Genomic DNA, 22,233 nt, shown 5'->3' with positions numbered 1-22,233 from the left:
ATGGACAAAATTTATCATTCAAATGTCGATAAAAAATAATTATTTCGATGTAATATGTAACAATCGTATATTTAATATTTTAAATTCTATTTTTCAATAGATTAAAAAAAATAATAATTAAAAAAAATAAACTGATCGATCACATTTCGATAGTTAAAAAGCATTTAAATTTCTAAAAACTTTCTATTTTTTTTTTACCGCCATATTTGATTCGTAAAACTTTGCAAATATATATACAAACACGAGAACGGATTCTTTAATTTAATCATTCATATTTATGAATTAATTTTAATTATCTTATATTATAATATTATTCTATATATTATAATATATATAATAATATTCCTAACTTTTTACAGTACTTTTTTCATTTTATAATTTTCAGTTTTATCGTTTTTGTCACTATTTCGTTAAATTATCATCGTTTAGGCCCATATCTGATAACTTATAGGATAGAATAATTTCTTTTTTTCCCTTAACATTCATTCCTCTAGAATACCATTACTAATTCTCAAGGTCCAGTTTATCAAATACGTTTGTCAAATTCGAAGCTCTTTCTAAGTCGATTGCCTGCCAGATATTTCGCGCGGTTACTTAAATGTTCACAAATACTTAAATGAATCACAAATATATTTGTATATTTTGTATACCTTTGATCATATTTTTACGTTCAATACACATTTCCAACGAAACAAAGTTTAAGTTACAATAAAAACTCGGCATCGTTCCCTAGAAACCAAATCCCTAGTACACAAGTTGAAAACCGGATGAAATATAATTTTAACCTCCCATCGTTCGAACCATCGCGCGATCGTTTAACGGGTCGGAGGATCTGTGTATTCGATGACGAAGAGTTTATCGCCGGTAAAATCGGCTAAACGGTTGACCCTTCTCGCTAAACTCGTATTGTATTTTTTTGCCGAGCTTTACAAAACCTTCGCGGCACGATAACTCGGGATTAATTTGCATGGTAACGAGCACGAAAACTACCTTGCTGCGGGGACGCAAGAAGTAGCCTAGACCCCCCTATTGTGAAATTATTAACCCCTTCGTGTAAGTTGCTCGCTAATCTCCCGCCCGACTATTCGAAACTCTCGGTCAAAGTACATATTTACCGCTATTCGCTAACCGACTACCATTCCTCCTCTCCCCTCCTCCTATCCCCTCCCTTGCTACTTTGCACAATCGAGAAAAGAACATCAACGCTCCCCTCCCCTTTCTAATACACACTCCTCGCGCCTCCCGTTCATTCGACTCGAACCGATACCGCGTCGACTATTCGAAGTTTCGCCTCCCTCCCCTCGCCCCCCCTCCTCTCCGAAAATGATGCGTATTAACGTAACGCGGAAATTTTCTGGATTGGCGAGATTCCAATCGAATTATCCGTTATCCGTATGGATATGGGGAATAGAAAATCTCTCTCTCTCTCTCTCTCTCTCTCTCTCTCTCTCTCTCTCTCTCTCTTTCATATTATCTTCCTATTAAAATAAAAAAGGAACAAAGAGAAAAAATTGCAAAACGGATATCATCACTCACTCTTCGATCCTACATCAACTCTCGATAAATCGATTCGTTGAAAAAATAAATATAAAAATATCGATAATATTTTCTTCATCGAATTTGTATGGAATGGAGTCTCCCCTTGTCTCCCCCCCCCTCTCTCTCCCACTCTCTCTCCGTTTATCAGGAGGACTGGTTCGTGGACTCGTGACCGATGAAAAGGAGGAGGGGAGGGGGGGGGGGGGGAGCGCGGTATTAGGAAATTCCAAGGCTGGAGATCCCGTTATTCGAGGAACTGGGGGATCGGAACACGATACACGACAATTTGTGTGGAATAGCGGAACAGGAGGAGGCGAGCCGCGCATTATCTCCTCGGGGAAACGAGGTTATACGGTCGTTCGATACGCGAACTCACGGAACACGGAACACTTTGGATTCCAATTGCTTCTGTCTGTAACGCGTTTATCACCGGAGCGGGAGAGAGGGAGGGAGGGAGGGAGGGAGGGAGGGAGGGAGGGAGACAGAGAGCGCATATATCGAATTTCATTTCGGCCGAAATTCTCTATTTTCGGCGCGCGAAGGACTATAGCCCCCTCCCCTCCCGCCTTTTTCCGGCCGCAAACTTTAAAAGTTTTATTATACGGCGGCCTCGGATAAAAATCGTCCATCCATGCGTCGGGATTCGAATCCCTCGATTCACCGTATATCGCTATATAACGATACGATTTCTGGGGAGGGATATTTTATTTTCGTATCTCTGTGTATCTCTGTAACAGAGGTTATCGATATTGTTCGAAATTGGAAATTCTCTCGTAATAGGTAAACAAAAAAAGGGTATCGATGAGGGGAATTGTAAACAATGTACAGATTGAAATATATATATTTTTTATTGCTCGAATTTCTCAATAAAATCGATTTAAAATATCCATTCCTATTTGTTACGTGATTTTACGAATTTTTTTTTTTTTTTTTTTTGCAGAAAAATCTTGCTCGCTCCTCTTTAATATTCTTTTCTTTCGTGCCATTTCGCGAAATGGTAAAATGGTACAAATGGTAAAATGGTACAAATGGTAAAATAATTTTCGATATCAGAAGCGTCGTATTAATTGCGCAACAACAATGATTGAACGATAACTTTCTCTACAATTGAGGGGATACAAAAGGATTGTTGCCCTTTTCTTGCCGCGACAACATCAGGGAGAGGATTAAAGGATCAAAATGCACGTATCTTGGCTTTTTGGGCAGCTGCGATTTCTCATCCGCGAATTTTTTTTGTCGGTTGAAATGAGTTGGAAACCGATTCCGCTGACTGAATTCCGCGAACGATCGACAAAAAGAAAAAAAAGAAAAAGGAAAAAGGACGATGAAGATTTCTCCTTACTCTTTCCTGCCGGATGGAACAATGGAAAAGAAATATCGGTATCAAATGTTGGCACGTTCGTGGTAAAAAGATAATGGCACGTCCATTTGCTCCAACTATGTAACACGGGTAAAAAAGATTACGAAAGTAGAAATATTCTCGGTTGAAAAATATAAATTAATTTAAAATACACGTGTATGATATCTCTACATCATTTAAACTTTGCTAAACTTTGTTATTATCAGGAGAAAGAAAGCTGTCAAATTTGATCAGGATCTTATCGTCACTTATGATCATTGATTGTATTTTCTTTATTATAACTTCGACGCGTGGATCGTAGTTTTAAAAGAGGATTACATTAAAATTATAATAACTTGACCGAAAAATCGAATTGTTATATCTTTCGTCGAAGATCGTGTCTCTCTTATCCCTGAAATTTTCTCCCATCGTCACAGTGGAATATAATAAGAGCTGGAAAAAATTATTTTTTTTTTTCGATTTTGAGCTTATACGAGGAGATTTAATTTTTTGGAAATAATAGTGTTTTTTATTGTAATTTATTATTTCGTTAAAAATCATATATGTGATTCGAAAATAATAAATAAATAAATAAATATCTCGCGTGAAATATATTAGGCAGGGAATTAACTTAAAAAGCAAAGAATTTGAAGAAAGCATTTGAATTTGACAAACGTAGGATAAAATGGAGCTTGAGAATTGGAAATGATATTCTAAAGGAAAAAATGCTTATTAAAAAAAAAAATTATGCTATCCTTATAAATTATCCGATAGATATAGGTTAGAACGGTGATAATTTAACGAAATAATGATAAAAACGATAAATACTGAAAATTATAAAATGTAAGAAAGTTAAAAATATTATTTTATATATATATGTAATTTTGCAAAATTTTGCGAATATAGCGATAAATAAAAGTAGAAAGCTTCTTTTCTCTTTTCATATATCTAACTCTATATGGAACAAATGATCGACAAATTATTGCATTCATGAATTTCTAATACGAAGTAATTACTTAACTTCAAGTTTAATTTGCAAAAAAAAACTTATATAATTCATCATAATTTAAATTAAAATAAATGTTTCTAGACGTTTATAATATAAAATTAAAATTTAAATGCTTCTCAATAAATGTAACGTTTAAAAAGAGGATTTAAAATTTTAATTATGTATCGTTAAATACAACGATTATTTTTTTACACATTTGAAAAATGAATTTTGAATATACAATCAATACAAGTTACTCGAACCACTGGAACCAATTTCTTCGTTCGATCAGGCATATCTTACCGTACATTAAGTGAAAAAAAAAAAAAAAAAATTGAAAAAGGAACTTCTCCTCTTTGGGATGGAAAAAAAAGACTTTCTCGATTAAAGGAACAATGGAGACAATATCGCGGATAAGGTTTCCCGCGGGAGAACGGAAAAACTCGGTTTCTCTTCTCCAAGTTGCTGCTGCCTTCCTCCGCGATAGACCGGTTCCGGTTTCCGCGAGATATAATGCGAGACGCGTAGCAGCCGGAAAATGAGCGGGGCTGTCTCGTTCCCTGATTGGAAAACTACGAATTGCCACCGACGATGGATCCTCTATCAACCTGCTCCCAAGAAATCGAAGCGTTATTCGTCGAATATAATCGTCGAATACGTCTTCGATTCCCCCTCCTTCGATTTCCTCCTCCTCCTCCTCGATATCGAGATCGTTAACAGCCACGCGATTGAAATCTATCCGAAACGAAGATTTTACATTGCCTCGTCTCTCGATATTTTAATCGTTCAGAAGAGAAAAATCGGCGCGTTGAAACGAGGAGAGAACCTGTTGAAATCGCTTCGTTCTTGAAAAATTCGAATCGTCGAAAGGAACGTCGAAAAGGAAAATGATTCTCGTCCCATTATCCTTCCGTAAACCGAAGATGATAATAAGCAAGGTAAGACGTATACTGTCCCATCTTTCGATCGAGACGAAAAAAGAAAAATCGAATTTGAATTTAAATCCATCGTTTTCGAATCCTCTCGTACGTTGAACGAGATTTATTTTTTATCCGAATCCGAAAAGTTGGACGAGCGAAAGATATTTCCCGATTTTCGCTATAATAATCCCATCCTCGACGAATGAAACTACCACCACCACCACCCGCCATTAAACTTCCGCCTACTAACGCTTTAGCTCGGGCTCAAACTCATTATTGCAGTTGGGCAACAAACAGTTGGGGAACAAGCGTATAGAGCAGTGTCTCGACTTCGAAACGAGCTTCGTTTCTAACGTACCATTTTTACGTTAGAACGGCAGATCCAATCAGCTTTTAACCCTCGACGCGTTATTCCCTACTCTTCCTCCTCCTCCTCCTCCTTCTCCCCGCATTCTCGCGGCAAACCCTCGGGGCAACAGGAAGCGTACACGATGTCGAAAACCGACATCCGGCTCGTGAGCGAACGGCGAACGAACCATTGGCGGCGCAATTAAAGTTAAACCGCTATAACGAGACATCGATAGGCCGGAGCGTTGAATTCCAAGTTCCCGAGGACGATTAGAAAACGAGAAAGAGGGGCGAGGAGTGGGGGAGAGAGGAAAGGAAGGGAGAGATAGGTGGGAAAGGCCGGCTCCCCGAGTTCGTAAGTTTTAATTGGCAGAGAGCGCCACCACGACCTCCTACCACCACCGCAATTTCACCTCGCCTCGTGTCTCCCCCCACTCCACTCCACTCTGCTTCTTTTCTCCTACAGTCCGTCGCCACGATGATAATTATAGTTACTCTTTGTTTTATAAATTAACTCTGCCTCTCCCCATCCTCTTTCCACCCAGGCGCTCCGTTACCCAACCGTTCGCCGCGGATCCGCCGATGAAGCGACGGCGGATGGTGAGCCGAAGATACTTCGCATTCGCTTCAATTAACCGGTAATGGATTAACTGCTTATCTTTCCTTCAGTTTGCGCGCCGTGCTTCTCACCTTCGTCGAGCCACTCTTTAGCCTCTTCCATTCCTTCTCCGTTCGCAACCGTAATCGGGATTAAAGTAATCTCTTTCTCTCTCTCTCTCGCTTTTTCTTTCCACCTCGTTCTTTGTCTCGACAGATGGTGGGACAGATAGATAGATGGATGGATAGTTGGGTAGGTAAATGAAAATAGTTCGGTCGAAAACGACATAAGACGAATGGTGGGGGAACGTTAACAGGAGGGGGGAAAGAAGATTTGGATTTGAACGTGGATTCATTAGCAACAACGGTTGGGCGCAAAAAAGAGAGAGAGAAAAGGAAGAGAAAGAGGAAAAAGATGGAAAAGGAGGAGAAGGAGAGAGATGCAAGCGGAGGGGAAACAAGCGGATGGAAAGTTGTTCTGGAACGAAGTTTTTTTCGAGGCTGGCTTTTACGCTCGTTAATTAAGCCATTGGAAAGAAAGCGTGTATCCCCCACTATGCTGTTTTTTCGCCGAATATTTTTTTAATTATCCTCCTGTGACGGGGACCATGTCATTACGAGCCAACTATACCGTGGAACCGCTTTCAAAAAAACGGACGGGACGCGTTTCGTTTCCCTTTCGTTAAGACGTAATCATATTTGAAACAAGCGTAACGATTGAAAAAAAAAAAAAATAAACAAACAAATAAAAATGTTCTTTTGAATTCCTTTTATCTTTTCCCTTTATATTTTTGAATATATTTTTAAAAATCGCCTCAAATCGATTTTACCCATCGTGACGGTGCGACGAGCAACAAGTAATATTCTCGTCTCGCATTTTTTCGCGAGTACCGAAGCTTGCAACATACTCGAACGATCGAACCTGATTCTCATCACGCTTCATCGTGGTCCCCACGCGTGAAAAAAAATTCATTGCTGGCGCGTTCAATGCAAATTTGCGAACTTGAGAGACGCGTTTCGACCGTCCACTCGCCACGTATGAGCCACGATGCAAAACCATCGAATTAAAAGGAGGAAGGAGAATCCCTGTCCATGATAATACTTTCGTGCTTCCATCGGAGAGGGGAGGGAGGAAAAAATCCATCTTCTCTGTTACTTTCTTCGCGTTGGATTAATGTTCGTTTTGTTATCACGAGTACGGATGTTCGAGTTGATGATACTCGTTAAGTCGAATGTTTTCGTCCATCTCCTCGCGCTTAATGGTGTTACCGGAAAAACGATGGTACGGGGGAGAGCGATCTTACCGACCCTGCTCGAGAACCACTCGCAAAGCGTCCTCGAAACTGCCACGTTAAATTAATCATAAGCACGCGAGATAGTAAATAGGAGCGGATGGTGATTCGGTGAACTCAAAAATGTAGTCGCCCGCTTTAAAAAGGAATGTGTAACGAGGGAATGTGGAACGGGAAATATCACGAAGGAGAATAAACTTGTACTTGCTATTCCAGAAACGCTTCGCTCGTAAATAAAAAAAACAATCGATTCGACTTTATATTCGTTCAGTCAGGTATATAGTATATTCGATCGAAACATGAGCCATTACAGCTTCTCGAATATTTTATTTTTTAAAAGCAACAGGGAATGTACGAAACGAATATGACAATCGGTTGATGAAATATTTTCACGTCACAAAAGAATGGATTTATCGACTAATGCGGCTTGTTTCTCCTTTCGGAAAAGAACGTATGCCGTAACTTTTTTCGCCTGTAACGATGCTTTTGCCATTCGTACAAGATTTTCATTGTATCCATTTCTCGTCACAACTTGTAATTCTATTCGAAAATAAACTGTTGTCTCTGCGCAATAACTTTAGATTTTCTTTCGATTGGCGACGGTTTCTACTTTTCCAATTTCTTCGCTTTGACTCGAATGCGTGAAAACCGTCCAGATACGTCCAATTCTGCCTGCACTTTCGCTTTCCATTTATCCTCGTTTAACACGGATTTCGATCTATTTCGAGGCTCGTTTTCGAGATTCTCGTTCGCGGACTCGAATTTTTGAAACCACCACTGAACGGTCCTCATTGATGGAATTTTCTTCGAAAGCTAAAATCTAATATTTCGATGCGCTTCGACTGCATTCGTGGCTCAGCTTAAACTCGTACAGGAACAATATTTGAAATTCGTTCACTTCTGAAAAAATAATTAAACTAATAACGAAAAAGAGATTATTACGGAAAGGAAAAATAAGGTTAGGTTAAATAGAGTTTACGAGTTGCGGTTGATCGTCATTTATTCTAAAATTTGATGTGTTACACAACTTATAATGTAATCCTAATATTAAATTCTTTGTTGAATTGAGGTTTGAACTCCTCTTCTATCTTTATCTTTCAATATTTTTTAAAAAACTCGAAGAACCGATAATAATAAATTATCGAATAATAAATTATTCGATTTATCGATGGACTCTTCTCCTCAAAAGCTAATATTCTACACAATAATATTTTAAATTCGTTCACTTCTGAAAAAACAGTTAAACTAACTAATAACTAACTAATAACTGTGAAAAATAACTGAAAAAGAATTATAATTCTTATAATAAAATTATAATAATAAATATATATATATAATATATAATAAAAAATTAATTCTGAATATTTTATTACAGAAACTTATCTTATTACAAAAATGTAAGAGGACAACGTGAAATCATACTAAGCAATATATAACTATATATAACCTAATTTAATCTATATAACCTACATATAACAATATATAACCTAATTACAATCTAATTATTTGGGATAACGTTGCTATCGCGATAGGAAATATTCAGATCATAAGACACAGCGAAAAATTAAAAGAGATTAAGAGACTGAAGAAAATAGAGACCGTTCCTTTTTTAATTCGAGGGAAAGAAGATAGTTTCGAGAGAAACGGCTCTTTTCTCGCGTAAAATTCATTTTCTTCTTATCTATGTCCCTTTTCCTTCGCAGGAACCCATCGATGACACCTTCCCCCCCCTCCCCCTCCGCGTTCCTTCTCTCGTATCACTCGATAGAATTCTCCAAGGTTCGCCCGGGAGGACAACCTTTGACAACCTGGCCAACTAACGAAATAGACTCCACCTTCCTTTCCATTTATTACTTATTTTATCCAGAATCCAGAGTGGAAGAATACTTTCCAACCTCGGCTCCAGCCCCACGACTCAAACGAAATCATCCCCGACAGATGATCAAAGTTGAAGGGGAACGAGAATGAAACGAGAAAGAAAGGTTTCGTAATCCTTTCTTTCTTAAGAATAAATTGCCGCTTACTTAGCTTTCACCTCGAACGAAGTCGTACAAAGCTTCCTCCCTCCTTCCACGTGGATCGATTCCTTCTTCTTCGAATCGAAATTCGATACAATATTCGATATATATATATTATTTTCTCGATGAATCGATCTCTCGAATTCAAACGATGTAAAATTCTAACCGGCATCGGCATACGCTTTCCCCTCGTCCCTAAGACAAATCGTCTCGCGATTCGCGAAAATAAAATAAAGAGGAACGAAAACGAAAGGCAAGGTTACACGAAGTTACATATTATCGTTCAAGGGAGGGGGAATTAATGGGTAAACACGATTGGTCAGGTCCTCCGTTAGCGTCGTGATCGGACTACGTAGCATCGCATTTCTCGAGACCGAGCGGCGATAAATGAGCTATAAAGCCTATTTTACGACAGGCCGGGGAGTAATTCTTCGGCCCCAATATTTAATATGAGGAACGGACGAGAAAATCGGCCGTTTTGNCGAAGTTACATATTATCGTTCAAGGGAGGGGGAATTAATGGGTAAACACGATTGGTCAGGTCCTCCGTTAGCGTCGTGATCGGACTACGTAGCATCGCATTTCTCGAGACCGAGCGGCGATAAATGAGCTATAAAGCCTATTTTACGACAGGCCGGGGAGTAATTCTTCGGCCCCGATATTTAATATGAGGAACGGACGAGAAAATCGACCGTTTCGAAAAACAAAAGCGTGGCAAAAGTGAAAAAAGGAACGCGAGGGATTATTATCGACAGAGGGAAGCGATAATATCTGGTAAAAAAATTGATTTCGACGGGATAGAGAAATATCCCCACCGAAGACGATCGAATGAAAGAAGAGAGTTCTATTTCGCGAATCGATTCCCGAGGATGAAAACCTTTCCTCGATCTTCGATTCTCGTCGCGCGGATTCGTGATGAATAATAGCGGGGAGGGGGGAAATTGGAAAGAAAGAAGGATACGAATTGAACGTATCGAAAAAGAGGGACGAATCATCGTTGTACATTTCGTGCACATTTTATATGGATTTTTGCTAGGGAGAATTTGCCATCTCGCGGCGAAGATTAAAATTAAAACCAGAGAGTGGTATCAACAGAGAGTGGTTACGGAACGGAATTATGGAACCGTAAAGCTTCTTAGTTTATTAACGATTATGACACATCTTGCGTCTGTCGCAGAATGAAAGCTGCTTATCTTTACCACCATCACCTGTTATACGGAACCTCTCGTATTTTCGTGCCCGGGGGAAACTATATCTCTTTTCCATAATCCAATATAAGTCGATTCCATCGTAATTTCGTCGTAATTTCGATTACGCCGAATAAAATAAAATTGCTGCTTTGGTAAAGAGGAAGCAAAACATCGTTCGGAAGGATATTTCTTACGAAGAACGTAATTTCGCGGAAAAGATTGGAGAAAAGAAAAGGGAAAAAAGGCTTCGATTTCTTCTTCTATCCAGTCGTTGTCACTCAGTTTCTCGAAGCTCTATGAATTTTACGCCATTTGATGATTGTTGAATCGGTATCGTGATAATCGAATGAGATACTAGAAACTAGAAGAATATCGTAAGAAAAATATTTGCAAGAGTTACCGTAGAAAGAAAGGAATTGTTATTTCCGATTATAATGAAATATTAAAAAGGATTTTGTATTATCGAAATCTTGATTATATGGAATCATCGAATACTCACATTTAGGTGCGTCGCACCTAATAAATCTTAATCGGATTTCACTAACGCCGCATTAATCACATCGCTGCAATAATAAGATTATCGTATTAATAACGTTATGCGCAAGTATCACCGCATACGATGGCATTAACACCGCCGCATTAATATCATTAAAGCGATAGGAAGCGATTCAAATCGATCCACGATGCGTCTAACTATATCGCAAACTTGGATCGCAAATTGCCGCATCGACGTTCAAATCCATTTTCAAATTACGCAACCCTATTTAAATAAGTATTAAGGTTGTATCCCGTTGAAGTTGCCAATTTTGGAATAAAAGGCAATCAACTGCGACTCGTAAACTACTCTACTTAACCTAACCTACTTTTTCTTTCTATAACTTCTTTTTCGCTATTAGTTTAACTGTTTTTTCCAAAAGAGAACGAATTTCGAATATTGTTCCTGCACGAGTTTAAGCTGGGCCGCATTTCAAGGTGCATCGAAATATTAGGTTAGCTTTTAAGAAGATTTCATTCGATTCATTTCGAAAAAGAGTTTAAATCTCAAAAAATAATTAATAATAACTTCTTTTTCGCGTTAGTTTAATTATTTTTTTAAAAATAAACGAATTTAGAATATTGTTCCTGTACGAATACATCCGAAATATTATGTTAGTTTTTGAAAGAAGATTCCATCGAATAAGTCATTATTATCGATGTTTCGAGTTTTTCGTTTTCATTATTGAAAGATATTAAAAGATAGAAGAAAACTTCAAATCTTAATTCAACAAAAAGTTATATTAGATTGTGTAACACATCACTTGCAAATTTTACAATGACAATCAACCGCGACTCTACTTAACCTAACCTTACTTTTCCTTTCCGTAATAACTTCTTTTTCGTTATTAGTTTAACTGTTTCTTCACAAGTAAACGAATTTGGAATATTGTTCCTGTACGAGTTTAAACTGGACTACGAGTGCAACCGAAGCGCATCGAAATATTAGGTTAGTTTTCGAAGAAGATTCCATCGACGAGAGGATCGTTCGGTAGTGGTTTCAAAAATTCGAGTATGAAAACGAGATAGACCGAAATCCGTGTTAAACGAGGTTAAACAGAAAGCGAAAGTAGAGTTAGACGTATCTGAAATGACGGTTTTCGCGCATTCAAGTCAAAACGAAGAAAAATGGATATCGACGTCAATCGAAGGAGGACAGAAAGTTGCAACGTCTCGAAACGTGATCATCGAGGAAAGTTCGAAACAACACAAGTCTATTTTAGAATTAGAAGTTGTGACGAGAAATGGATACATACCAATGAAAATGCTGAACGAACGGCGAAAGCGTCGTTACGAGCGAAAAAAGTTACGGCGACTAATAATTTGTTCTTTTCCGAAACGAGGAGATACCGTGACAGCGCCATCTATTCTTCTCCATGCATACTCACTTCACAGATATTTCATCAACCGATCATCGTTCGTTTCGGTTGCTTTTGAAAAATAAAATATTCGAGAAGCTATAATCTCAGCATTCGAAGAATTTCACGATACGATCTAATCACGATCAGCAATTCCTATGATATCCAATTCCTGTTTTTCCTTGCTCCATTCATTCGTCTTTCTTTTAACGTAATATCAGAAGAATATTTAAAGAGCGAAGCGAAAGCGATTTCGTTGTTTCTTCAGACCAAATCGTTCTATTGAGTTCACCCCGGAAAATACCGAGATCCGGCCTATGAGATCGGATCCAAATTTCAGAATAATCAGTTTCATTGAGAACGCGTAAGAGATGGTTGTACAAAGGGGAACAACGGTAATGCGCATCGTGTGTCAGGATCAGACTGTCCATAACGCGCGCAGGATATCCGCCCGTATCAGAGCTGTGTATCTGAATGAAGTATAGACCGGGATCAAGGGATCGAAATACCAAATTCGAAATGCCCTTCTTTCGTTTAACATTTGTCTATTCTCAAAGAAACCTTCCCCCTTTTTTTCTTTTTAAACACTTCAACCCGAATTTCTATGCCGAAAATGTATTATTTGGTGTAAACATTTGGAACATTTTATCTTATCTTGGCGGAGCGTTGTATGGATAGAGAAGGAGGAGGGGAGAGAGACGTTTGATCCGGTAACGGACTCGCAGTTTTTTCTCAAAGTTCGAGTCGAAATATATATATATATATATATATATATATACATCGCTTGGTAAATTTAACGTACGTAACCATGACGACAATCGTGAATCGTATAACGATTCGAGTCGACGTGTAATTCTATTTGCATTGTTCTCCTTTGACAGGAGAAGAAAATAGATTTCTTAGAGTAATCGAAATATTTTTTTTTTTTTCATTTTAATTCGATCAAACCGATAATTTACAAAGTTGAATTAAAATGTTAACACTTCGTTCGATAGTTTTACAACGAAACATATTCACTATATACTTACTATACTATATACTCATATATATATATGGTATACAGTATTGGAAGAATGTACGAACATCGATTAACTCGAGATTCTGTTGAAAGTGATTTCTTGGAGGGAAATTTTCCTTCGCAAGAAATTAAATAATTAAACATAGAGGCGAGTAGGTAGAAAAATATTATAATTTTGAAATCGGGCGACGGAAGAAATAGGGAAATTTTCGAATACTTTCCTTTTAAAAGTTTTTTGAAATTGTTAAGCGATCGTTTGGACGAACGGAATGAAATTAAAGCGAGCGATACGAAGCGATTAACTTTCCACGTTGGATCCCGTTTAATTTTATTTAACTAACTTTTTAACGTTATTCCGATTTAACACGGGCCGATTAATTGGCAACGATTTCGATGGGACTCGTAACTATTTATGGGGGATTAAATGGGATACTTTAAACAATGCTCCCCCTATAGCTACGATTTAGTGTATAATCACCGAACAAATTATTATGTCGGTTTATTAGGTAATAATGGTTAAGTAAACGCGCCAATGTAACGCGTTTATATATCGTTTGGTAAATTTAACGCGTGTACGTAACCGTGACGATAATCGTGAATCGTGTAAACGATTCGAGTCGACGTGTAATTCTATTTGCATTGTTCTCCTTTGACAGGAGAAGAAAATAGATTTTTTAGAGTAATCGAGATATTTTTTTTTTTTTCATTTTAATTCGATCAAATCGATAATTTACAAAGTTGAATTAAAATGTTAACACTTCGTTCGATAGTTTTACAACGAAACATATACTGTTTTCCAATTACAGTTTACTAATCGGAGAAAATTCGTCTCTCGCGTTTTTTTTTCGATTTATTTAACGACCATCTTGCGTCATCGTAACGTAAGATAACACGACACGATTACGATTAATTAAAAAATTTTGTGTTCAAAAAATCAAATACAGAAGACGTTCCTCCATAACGCGGAAATATTCCATGGATTGATAACGAAAGCCAGAAAATTGTTGAAGTAATTAAAACGGTATTCTGCCTGCACGAGATGGAAATACGCGATGCAATTAGCGTGACAACCGCTTTTCATCCCTCGGACACCACGTTAAAAAGACACTATATCTCTCTCTCGTGGAATTATCCTCGACTCGAGGGGGCGGACAAAAAAAAAAAAAAGAAAAGAGAACGGTGTATGAAACGGCTTGAAACGGCGAAAGAAATTCACAGAGATTGTAATTTCAAATATCGAATAGATTTCCTCTCTTTTTATCTTTCTTTCTTTCCTTTTTTTTTTCTTTTTAATCGTCACAAATAAAATACTCAACACGAGGCAAGGATAAAACGAATGACACGTTTCTAGGGCATTATTGCATCATTATCGTTATTTACAAGCTTCCCAGAACGCGAAAGATGTGACTCTCTATTAAACCCACGTGCAACATAACCCGACTCGATACTCTATCGGTAAAACGGGCGAGCACTAACCGCTCGATAAGTATCTGAATTCACACGGAACGACGAGGGGCAGTGCGTTAGAGAGAGACAGAGAGTGGTGGATGCTCGGTTATAAGAAGCAGGCTTAGATAAATACAAAGCGGAATGGAACGCCGCTATTAATTCCGACGACCCTAAGATAGACTCCCCCAGCTCCCAAAGCCCCCCTTTAGCCCCATCTAGGGGCTAGAATAATTGTTAGTAGTAACGATATATCTCGGCTCTAGGTATGTGAGAATAACAGCGTCTACCGCGCGCTACGGGATGCTTAATTAAACGTTCGTGTTAATTGCTGGGACTTGGCGTCAACCTCTCGACTCGGCTCGCGCTATTCCAACCGACGCCTTACTAACTTCCGGTTACCATCGTCTCCCCGAATGAAACGTCGTCCATTTTTCTGTTCTTCGATCAGATTTTTTCTTTTATATCGAAAGAGTTTTGACATTGCGAAAATTATATTTAATTAGCAGGGAAAAAAGTCGATAGAAACGCAGAGATAACTTAAGATAAGTCTTTCGTTGAATCGGTACGATACAACGAGATGAAGATTTTTCGAAATAGGCGAAACAAGAAAATATATACGGCATATTTTATCGTGTAACTCGAATAAGAGAGAATTTAAGAGAATATAACTGTATAAGAATGTTCTAGAATCCAGTTTTTCTGAATCCAGTGAAATATATAAGCGTGGAAAAACTTTTGCGAAGGTTAGAGGAGCTTCCAACAAGTTGACACCGCGAAACTTGTTTTCTTGAAACAAATGAAAAATCGATATGAGTTACGTAAATTATAATTAACCAGTGGTGCTCAACCGTCGCGTTGAACGTTAAATACTTTTATTTTTTTTTTTTTCAATTTCTAGATTATTCAATGGATCTGGATAGGATATTCTGATTGTTTAAAGCATTAAAAGGAAATTGTATGAATAATCGTTTCGATTAAAGTTCTAACTAGAATTCGTTTAAGCGCAGCCAATTTCTCTGGCACAGAGACGCATATTGGTTTAGCTTCTGCGCAGCATAACCGTTTTCTCTATCGGCTGATTCCAATCAAAATTGCAAAGGCGTTAGATGCCTTCGCAACGGAAATAGTATCTTGCGAAGTCTTTGAGGTTAAAATTGTTGTTGCTTCGATTGGAAATAATTTATTGGAAATTCCCGAATTTCGTGGCTTGTCTTTCCAAATATCCACACTCCTTTGTATCCGAGACTGTTTGCGTCCATCCAGAATTAAGATCATTTTCGTTCTTCGATTCGACCACGAATCACCAAAGTTTCGCTTGTTAATTATCCTTCGATCGATTACAAAAGAACTGGGGGAGTATCTAGCAGAGTAAGAAGTTTTCGAAGAAACTTTTTCCAATAGTTAAGAAACGTTTAAATTTCAATGTTATAACGGATATTAACATCTCGAAACATCTATTTTGATTTAAATCGTTGTAAATTATCCAGAAATTCTTTTTTTTTTGTAAATCAAGCTTAAATAATTACTTCATAGAAATTCATTAGAAATTCACAAATGCAATAATTTGTCGATGATTTTTTACACGTTCGATGTCGTTCCATTCGCGAGAGAAGAATATGAAGAAGAAATGAAAATATGAAAAATAGAAACTTTTTACTTTTTTTTTACCGCCATATTTGATTCGTAAAACTTTGCAAAACTATATTAAAATTAATTTCAATGTTTACAGTTGCTTATGACATATATTATAGGATATATTCTTAATCTAACCATTGATATTTATGGATTATTAATTTATTAATTTATTATTTATTATGGAAATTAATTTTAGACTATCTTATGTTGTATAATATATATGCATTTCCATCGTTGTTTATTTATTATATTTTGGAAAAATAAGCAATAATAGTATTCTTAATTTTAGTTGGCAATTTTTTTATTTCTTTCAATCAATTGAAAGATCAGTATGTCTTTTTACAGTGCTTTTTTGATTTTCAGTTTTAACATTTTTATTGTTATTTCGTTAAATTATTACTGTTTATATATATCTGGCTCATATCTATTATTTACTTCTTTTTTTCCTTAACATCCGTTTCCTTAGAATACATTTCCAATTCTCGAGATCCGATTTATCGTACGTTTTTCGAAGCCTTTTCTAATTTAATTTCCTGTCTAAGATATTTTACTTAAGAATTTGATATTTCGTTAAAAATCACATATATTTGTATATTTGTGATTTTTAATAAAATAACAAATTACAATAAAAAGCAGTGTTTTCTAAAAATTAAATCTCCGTATAAACTCAATTATTTGAATCACTATGGAATGTCTCAAGGATTAAACACTATTCTTCTTTCAGCCTTCCTTGAAATTTTTCTCCTTTCGGCCTTCACCGAAATTTTTCGAAAAAAATTTTTTTTTAAAACGATTCGTACGAAATATATATATATAGGAAATATTCCAAAGACACGATTTTTCTTTTAGTCTTCTTTGAAATTTTTCGAAAAAAATTTTTTTCGTAGGAAACTTTCCAAGAATTAAATATGATTCTTCTTTCAGTTTTTTTTGAAATTTTTCGATAAGAATTTTTTTCTAGAACGAAATTCGTGAGAAATATATATATATATAGAAAACATCCCAAAAATTGAACACGATTTTTCTTTCGGTTTTCATCAAAATTGAAATTTTTCGAAAAGAACTTTTTTTAGAATTTTTTTAGATTCACGTGAAATACATATATATATAATATAGAAAATATCCCAAGGATTGGACACGATTCTTCTTTTAATCTTCTTTGAAATTTTTCGAAAAGAATTTTTTTATAGAATGATTCATAGGAAACATTAGATTAAACACGATTCTTCTTTCGACCTTCATCGAAATTGAAATTATTTTTAGAAAAAGAATTTTTTCCTAGAACGAAATTCGTACAAAATATATATATATATATATAAAAAAGGCTTTCGTTGAAATTTTTCGAAAAGAATTTTTTTATAGAACGATTCGTAGAAAACATCCCAAAAATTAAACACGATTCTTCTTTCGACTGTCATCGAAATTGAAATTATTTTTAGAAAAAGAATTTTTTCCTAGAACGAAATTCGTACAAAATATATATATAGGAAAATTATTCGCAACACGGGTAATGAAATTTTGACGATGGTTGAAACCCGGGACGATCGAAGAACACCGGCAAAATTCCAACTCGTATCCCGCGCGATTAACAACGCGCCTCGCCCGTATTATAAATCGTACGTATATCCATCCGCGTGTACGGGGCGTGTAGCTGTACACGCGGGAGCACACCCGTATAACCCGTGGCCGTAGCCAAAGTCCGTGACCAAACAGTTGGAGCGTTGGCCGGAACGATAATAAATTAAGCTCAGCCAGAAACTGGGAATTGAATCAAACGCGGTAATCTCTAACGCAATTGATTCCCGAGCCATTCGAACATCCCTCGAATCACCTCCAAGGTGGCTTCCAAACAATTTTCGCCGCTGGATAGTCGACCGATATGAGGAGAGATGGGCAGAAGGAAACGGAAATATGCATTCGGTTGTTCGTTAACCACTGAGCTTCGTTTCACTTAACCCTCAGGTACTGCAAGCCTGTTTCGCTCGGTCGAAAAGTCCAGATGATTCGGATCTTTGAACAATCGGTAAAATTTCTTACAGTTAATTTATAATGATTTCACACACGAGTTAATTTATTAAATATTATTAATTATTAATTTATTAAATATTTTAATATTTTATGTATGTTTATCTTATTTGAAGAAACAACATTTATTTAATATTAAAGTTTATATATAAAGTTGTTTTAAGTGATATTTTGTGAAGCAATTACCAAGATGCATCCTCGGTTTGTCAAGGCAAGTTTTTCCTCTGACTTTTTTATTTTGCATAATTATTTGTTTCGCGCACTATTTTATTAATAAGTTTTTCAGTAAAAGATAAAAGTTTAAAAAAAATCTATGGTTCATCTATATTCGAAGATACTTGCAGTCCTGCAGATTTTTCGCGTTCAAATATTCGAAGAACATAACCTTTCTTTCTTCTTCAACTTAAGTTAAAATTGCGCTGTTCAGATTTTTTTAATTAATTTTGACGAGTCGTATTATATTTTCCCTCGAAAAGGTTATCCTGGAAAAATTTTGGTAATGTTATTAACATATAATAATATAACATGTTATAACATATAACATTTCTTACCTTTTTCAACTTTAAGTGAAAACTACGTATTTCGATTTTTCGTAATTAATTTCGATGTGTCGTTGTATCGCCATGTTCCTCGAAAAGGTTATCCTTTCAACTTAAAACTGCGTTATTCGATTTTTCGTAATTAATTTCGACGTGTCGTTGTCCCTCGAAAAGATTAACCTACAAAAGTTTTGGCAACGATAGTTTCAATATTTCTTACCTTTTTCAATTTAAAACTGCGTTGTTCAAATTTTTGTAATTAATTTTGACGTGTCATTGTATTGCCATGTCCCTCGAAAAGGTTATGGTTTCGATATTAATATATAACATTTCTCATCTCTTCAATTTAAGTTAAAACTACGTTATTCAAATTTTCCTAATTAATTTCGACAAATCATATTATATTTTCTGTCAAAAAGATTATCCTAGAAAAATTTTAGAAACATTTCTTACCTTTTTCAACTTCAAACTTAAAACTGCGTCGTTCTTATTACGATCTTAATTACGTTCTTAATTACGATCTTTCGTAATTAATTTCGACATGTCGTTGTCCCTCGACAAGGTTATTCTGGAAAATTTTTGGAAAGTTTCGATACTATTATACAACATTTCTTATCTCTTCAACTTAAGTTAAAACTGCGCTGTTCAAATTTTCGTAATTAATTTCGACGAGTCGTATTATACTGTCCCTCGAAAAGGTTAACCTAGAAAAGTTTTGGCAACGATAGTTTCAATACTATTATACAACATTTCTTACCTTTTTCAACTTAAAACTGCACTGTTCAAATTTTTGTAATTAATTTCGACATCGTAATGTCATATCGCATTATCCCTCGAAAAGCTTATCCTAGGAAAGTTTTGGAAACGGAAATACGATAATTGGCAGATATTCGATCAACGATCCATTGCTCATTAAACGTGGAATCTTGTTCACATTGGTGGATCAACGTTTAAATATCGGAACGCACGCCAAATCCGAGAAACGAGCGCAATAGCTAGGATCTGGTAGATTTACTAAGCAATGGCCTGGATAATCCGTGTCGTGTTTGTAACCAACCAACTGTCGCGTCCCCTCTTTTGCACGGTAAGTGAGCCTCGTTTATAATCGTACATCGCCGTTCACATCGTTTTCGCGCTAGAATGTTCCAGACGCGCAGAACGAGCGAATACGTACGATATGAATAAACACTTTGTTTCTCGAGGACAAGTTTTCGAGAACCGCTTCGTTCGTTTCTTTTTCAAGTGAATTGAACGTGAATTCGAACGAGGAAACGAAGAAAATCGATATCAATCGCGCAATTTTCGTTTCAATTAATCGATTGAATATAAATATGGTGATAAATTGTTCTTCCTTCCTTCCTCTTCTATTAATTGGCGGGCTGAAACGTGCCGCTCCCTATAAATATAACAATGTGTTTACATCGATAACAGTAAACAAACGGGCGCAATCTTCGCCGAAAGCGGAGCGACAACACGGTTTCGATCGGGGCCATCCATTTATTCGCGAGTTAATCCTCCGCCAATTTGACGTAGTCAAAAATCGAACGGGACAGATTGGTCGCTTCGTAATATTTCACGAATTAAACTGCTTTCTAACTAAAAACCGGCCGATCGTGAGGAAAGATTGCTTAATTTGTCGATCATACAAATTTGATAATAAAATTTTACCAATCGATTAAACGTTGTAATAATTGTAATGATTAAGAAAACAGTTTCGTAGAATATAATTTGGAGGCCAATCCGAATGTTGACCGTGCAATGATAATCGAATTTTAAACGAATTTTAAATTCTTAATTCTGAAAATTTTTTAAATTTAGTTGAAAATCCTGTAATTAATAATCGAGGAATAAGTTTAATAAAAATAAAATAAGGAAGAACGGAGAGAGGATTCCGATAGGACGGAATCGTAGAAGACAGAAGTTGTTGGACAATTATTCGTTCGCGTGTTTGGTTCGATACTTTTCATCAAGGACACGAATTTAATTGAGAGTTTAATTGATCACGAGCGTAATATGAAGATTAAAATTGGCAAAGTGAAGAGGATGAAGAAACGCGAAGGAAGAGAATTCGTTGGAAGAACGGAACGGATAGATGAACGTGTCAATAGGATAAAATATCGACGAAATAGCGAAAGAAAGAAGTTTCTCAATTAAAAATCTAGTAGATTATTCTCGAATCTGTAAGAAAAAAGAGCGCGAAACAAACAAGAAGCGGATCCGAAGTTGGGAGGGAGGAGAGGACTGAGAAGAGAAGTTGGAAGCTGTACGAAGGATTTCGTTCCCCGAAGGGAAGCGAGACGGTTTAGGAGTTATAAATACATTCGGTTTTAATACCAACAGCCGAGGATTAATCCCTCGCTTTTCCCTCCCCCCATCTTTCCTCCATATCCGTTTTCTAATTGAAACGTTCTCCTATCCTGCCAACCTTACCCAACACTCGCCTCTCCTAATCTACGTTTCATCCTTCACTTCCCTCCTCCTTTAAACAACCATCCACACCGTTGAACGAACATCTTTTTAACGAAAAATAGAAATATCCTTCGATTCTTTTCGTCACCAGAAACACGCAAGAAACACAAGAGACAAGAAAACAAAAATCTGTTCACAGAAAGAAGGAAACGCGTTGAAATCCGCGATATATATGTACTATATACGCAGGAAATTTCTGTCGAATGACGGGTTACCACGGAGGAGGCGGGAATACACCGAGTGTAACACCGGAGGTAAGAGAGAAAGAGAGAGAGAGAAAGAGAATTTCTCGAGTGGTGGGGGTCCTAAGCTCAGCCACGTGTTTTGTTACTTACCGAAGATTACCGGCTTACAAGAAACCCAACGGCGGTGGGAGCAATCTACCACCACCATCCCGTCTCCAACATTCCCCCTCCCTGTTTCTCTCCTCGAGGCCGTTATCGCGGCCGCCGTCCCTCCCTCTCCTTTCCAGCGTAGCCTGCGAAACACCAGGCCGCCGAGCACAATGTACGCCGAGAGATAGAATAACGTCCCTAAGTGTACTTACTGCAAAGACCCGAAATTGGGGAACGATGTAAATCACTTACGAGATACACTTGCAGCGCCTCGCCTAGCCTCGTCTCGCCTCGAGGAAAAGCAACGCGCGCCACCATTTATCGTGGCTGCGATAATTCCTGTGGATTCGCGCGCACGAGTTTCCCGCAGCAGCGCCGCGTGCGCCAATTCCACGCTGAGAAAACAAAAATAAAATCCGCGGAGAGAAAGAGTGGGGGAATAGAACTGTTATGGAGGAGAAGAAAGGAGGAGAAGAGGAGATTTCTTAAATTTAATTGTATAAATGGTATAATAGTGAGAGATAAATTTCGAATGTGACTCTTAGCTATTATTTGGATTCGATACGATATTTATTTACGCTTGATTCCTAAGCTCATTACGTATAATGTGAAGCATAGAATAATATAACATAGAATAGGT

General features: G+C 36.9%; 1 long non-coding RNA gene across 4 annotated transcripts; it reads right to left on the bottom strand.

Annotated features, from left to right (window-relative positions):
• Positions 1-17,295: 17,295 nt before the first annotated feature.
• Positions 17,296-21,609, bottom strand: LOC122720265. Of its 4 annotated transcripts, none has more exons than XR_006347738.1 (8): positions 21,220-21,609; positions 19,547-20,185; positions 19,308-19,357; positions 19,243-19,275; positions 19,010-19,146; positions 18,802-18,969; positions 18,437-18,732; positions 17,296-18,235 (listed from the first exon to the last, which is right to left on the bottom strand). It is a non-coding gene; the product is annotated as an uncharacterized LOC122720265 (long non-coding RNA). The 4 variants fall into 4 exon arrangements; XR_006347736.1 differs by having other exon boundaries at positions 19,010-19,165; positions 21,220-21,608; XR_006347735.1 differs by lacking the exon at positions 19,010-19,146 and having other exon boundaries at positions 21,220-21,604.
• Positions 21,610-22,233: the final 624 nt, after the last annotated feature.

Source organism: Apis laboriosa, unplaced genomic scaffold (assembly GCF_014066325.1).
Source record: "Apis laboriosa isolate Shangri-la unplaced genomic scaffold, ASM1406632v1 scaffold105_cov147, whole genome shotgun sequence".
Lineage (NCBI taxonomy): Eukaryota > Metazoa > Arthropoda > Insecta > Hymenoptera > Apidae > Apis > Apis laboriosa.
The sequence above is the reverse complement of the archived record's forward strand: the minus strand, read 5'-3'. Positions and strand labels throughout refer to the sequence as shown.